The 4,183-nt window shown below is 40.8% G+C and overlaps 1 long non-coding RNA gene across 1 annotated transcript in view; it reads right to left on the minus strand.

Annotated features, from left to right (window-relative positions):
* Positions 1-4,183, minus strand: part of LOC132491167 (uncharacterized) — a 74,291-nt gene that overhangs the window by 20,447 nt on the left and 49,661 nt on the right. The window lies entirely within an intron of this gene.

Genomic DNA, 4,183 nt, shown 5'->3' on the forward strand with positions numbered 1-4,183 from the left:
GTAAGACAGCTAACCACTGAAGCATTTGGTCAGAAGAATGACTGCATACTAACAGAATCATGCTGGGTGCTGTGTTTGAGGAGAGAATGTGGGTAGTATGGTCTGAAGCAGGAGACCAGTGAAGCGTCTGTTGTAATAATACTGTTAAGAAATATGGGATCTCACACCAGTGTTCATAACAGCACTATTTACAATAGCCAAGACATGAAAGTAACCTAAGTGCCAATGAATGGATAAAGAATATGTGGTGTGTGTGTGTGTATACACACACACACACACACACACACACACACACACACACACACAATGGAATATTACTCAGCCATAAACAATGGAACATTGCCATTTGCAGCAACCTTCTCTATGGATGGACCTAGAGATTATCATACTAAGTGAAGTAAGAGAAAGACAAATATTATATGGTATCATTTATATGTGAAAACTAAAAACATGATACAAATGAACTTATTTACAAAACAGAAACAGACTCACAGACATTGAAAACAAACTTATGGTTATCAAGGGGGAAAGTGGGGTAGGGATAAGTTAGGAGTATGCGATTAACAGATACACAACACTATATATAAAATAGATAAACAACAAGGATTCACTGTATACCACAGGGAACTATATTCAATATCTTGTAATAACCTATAATGGAAAAGAATCTGAATATATATATGTATAAATATAACTGAATCACTTTGCTGTACATCTGAAACTAACACAATATTATAAATCAACTATAGTTCAATAAATAAATAAGAAATATGGGGTCTCATAGTAGCCATGGAGGGTGTGAGAGGTGGTCAGATTCTAACTATATTTTGAAGGTAGAACTTATAGGATTTCATCTGGGATTCGGTGTGGTATTTGAAAGAAAGAGAGTAGTTAAGGATGATTCCATGATTTGGGGTTTGAATAGATGGAGGGTATGAAAGGGGCTGATCTGGATAGGAGATTTACAAGATTATTTTGGGAATATTAAGATTGAGGTGACTATAAAACTTCCAGAGGAATTTCAAGTAGGCAAGTAAATATATAGGTCTGAGGGCTTCCCTGGTGGTGCAGTGGTTGGGAGTCCGCCTGCCGATGGGGGGGCGCGGGTTCGTGCCCCGGTCCGGAAGGATCCCGCATGCCGCGGAGTGACTGGGCCCGTGGGCCATGGCCGCTAAGCCTGCGCGTCCGGAGCCTGTGCTCTGTGGCGGGAGGGGCCACAGCAGTGAGAGGCCCGCGTACCACGAAAAAAAAAAAATATATATATATATATATAGGTCTGGGATTCAAGAGACAGAGAAGGGTCGGGGATGGAGTTAGAAATATTGGAATCATTAGCATATAAATTGTTTTTAAAGCTATGAGACTGGATAAGTCACTAGTAGAGTGAGTTAAAAGAGAAAGAAGTCTAAAGACTGAGCTCTGGGCACACCAGTATTAAGAGATTGGTAGGATGAGTAGGAAATAGCAAAAGAGATTACAAAGTAGAAAGAAAACCAGTGGAGTGTGGGGTCCCAGAAGCCAAATGAAGAGAGTGCTGCAGGGAAGACAGAGTAACTCGACATTTCAAATTCAGTGAATAGATCAAAGAAATGAGAACTAGGAACTGACTGTTGAATTTAGTGGCTTGAAGGTCATTAGTGGCCTTGCTAAATATAGTTTCAGTGGAGTAGTGGAGTGAAAACAATACTTGAGTGAGTTCAAGAGAAATGGAAAGAGAAGTGGATGCAGCAAGCGTAGACAATACTTGCAAAACTTTTCCCCCATGCTGTAATGGATGTAAAGCAACGGGATAAAGCTGGATGGAGAAGTGGACCAAAGGGCATTTTTGTTTTGTTTCTGCTTTAAATGGGAAAAATTACAGCATGTTTATATCTTTGTGGGAATGAGGCAGCAGAGCGGAGAAACTGATGATGCAGAAGAATTTCTGGATCAATTGTCTTGAGTAGAGATGAAGTGATAGGATCTAGTCCACAAATGAAGATAGAAGCATTGATATCATACCTGTTAATGAGAAGAAAGCAGAGTAAATGGGCAGGTAGATGAGAGTAGGTGGATCCTCTGGAAATTCTTTTCTGATTGCTAAGTGAAAGTAAGGATGGGAGCAGAGATCTTGGAAGTTAGGAGAGAGAGAAGAAGGTGAGGATCAACTGGGAGACCGGGGGAGACACTGGATCTGAGGATTCTGGAAAAGTCAGAATCGAAACACTGGAGTATGAATAGGTTTTGCCCAAGGCAGTGGAGGTATGGGGTAGCTGTTTGGAGCTAGAAAGCTAAAAAGATAAACTAAGACCAGTTTTTGATTTATTTATCTTATCTAATTCACTTTGGGATAACATTGGTCTACAATTTTTGGACTTGGGGAAATTCTGAGGTTGCTTAGAAAAGACAAGGATAAAAAAATGTCTGACATTTGGCATCTCTACACCTATCATGGGAAAAATATCCAGAAAATTTGCGATGTAATGTTTTAGATATTTGATAGTTTTTTAAAAATTATACTAACTTGAATAGAAACAAATAAATTTGTAGATCATTATCAAATATGTTAAATTATATTTTTTAGCATAGTAAGGTTTTTTTTTTTTTTTTTTTTTTTTTTTTTTTTTTGCGGTACACGGGCCTCTCACTGTTGTGGCCTCTCCCGTTGAGGAGTACAGGCTCTGGACGCACAGGCCCAGCGGCCATGGCTCACGGGCCCAGCCACTCCGCGGCATGTGGGATCTTCCCAGACCGGGGCACGAACCCGTGTCCCCTGCATCGGCAGGCGGACTCTCAACAACTGCGCCACCAGGGAAGCCCAACAGAAAGTTTTTATGCTAAGTTTCAGCCTAAAGCATTTTGTATGTAAAATTAAAGTTCTAACAGAAACATAATGTGGAGGAGAATGTGTGTTCACTCTTTTGATATGAAGCACACCTCTAAGGTTGCTGAATAGTGTTAGTCTATGGATGGATTACCACTGCATGGAAAAAGGAATGAAAAGGAAACATAAAGTTTTTTCCGACATGCCAAATATCTTGTTTTCAAATGAAGTTTTGAATAAAATGGTTTCCTAAATGTCTTGTTCTCTGAAGCAGTAAAGACTATGAAAGTGTTTACTGTGCTTTTGGCAAACAACAAATTCTCAGTACCCAAAAGCAGAGCTAACATTTTTCTATTTGGAGGAAAGAAGGTATGGAAGTAACAGGTTTAGAGAACTTTTGTTTTATCAGCTCCTGAAGTTAAAAATTCACAGCGCTATCTATACGCATAGGAGGCACTCTGAACAGACTTCTTGGACCAGTAAACAAGTATACAATATAATATTCTCTCCCTTTTCTGTGACAGGTTGTAAAAATTTGCTTTGAAACGAAAATCTGCTATTTCTTTCTTTGTGCCGAACAAGGAAAAATTCCGTACCTTCAATTCAAAGGTGTTTTATTTGAGCAAGGTTCAAGCTGGAATTAGATAGCTTCCTTTTTGCCTCTTCTGCTTGTTCTGAAACTACAGGAGAGAAGTACGAAACCAAATACTGAGGGATACATTGCACGAGTACCACTTCAACTAAACTCAAGCCAGATGCAAATGATTCAAGAAATAATGGGGCTTCCCTGGTGGCGCAGTGGTTGAGAGTCCGCCTGCCGATGCAGGGGACACGGGTTCGTGCCCCAGTCCAGGAAGATCCCACATGCCGCGGAGCGGCTGGGCCTGTGAGCCATGGTCGCTGAGCCTGTGCGTCCGGAGCCTGTGCTCCGCAACGGGAGAAGTCACAACAGTGAGAGGCCTGCGTACCGCAAAAAAAAAAAAAAAAAAAAAAAAAAAAAAAAAAAAAAAAGAAATAATGGAGCTGAAGACAGCATACTTTTCAGGGATGCTAGGGCCATTTGTTCCCTCTGCTGTAATTTATGTTTCTATAGTCAAGGTTCAGTTCTACCACAGTTTAGGCAACTCACTGGAAACAATGATCACCGTTAGCTGCTCCAGGAGCACAGGAATTCCTTAGAAGAGCACTAAGAGATTGGTAACAATACCTCCTAAAGGGCCAGGTTGCTAGGTAACAGGTTGTTTCCTTGGTCAAAGTGAATACATGGAAGACCCCCAAAGGAGGCTGCAGATTCTTGGTGGACAGCTCTCATAGCCCCTCCTGGGAGGAGGATGAAAAATGTCTTCAGAAAAACAGCCTTATGAAGGCCAGAGGAACTTT

This window comes from Mesoplodon densirostris, chromosome 5, assembly GCF_025265405.1.
Source record: "Mesoplodon densirostris isolate mMesDen1 chromosome 5, mMesDen1 primary haplotype, whole genome shotgun sequence".
In the NCBI taxonomy this organism is placed as follows: Eukaryota; Metazoa; Chordata; class Mammalia; order Artiodactyla; family Ziphiidae; genus Mesoplodon; species Mesoplodon densirostris.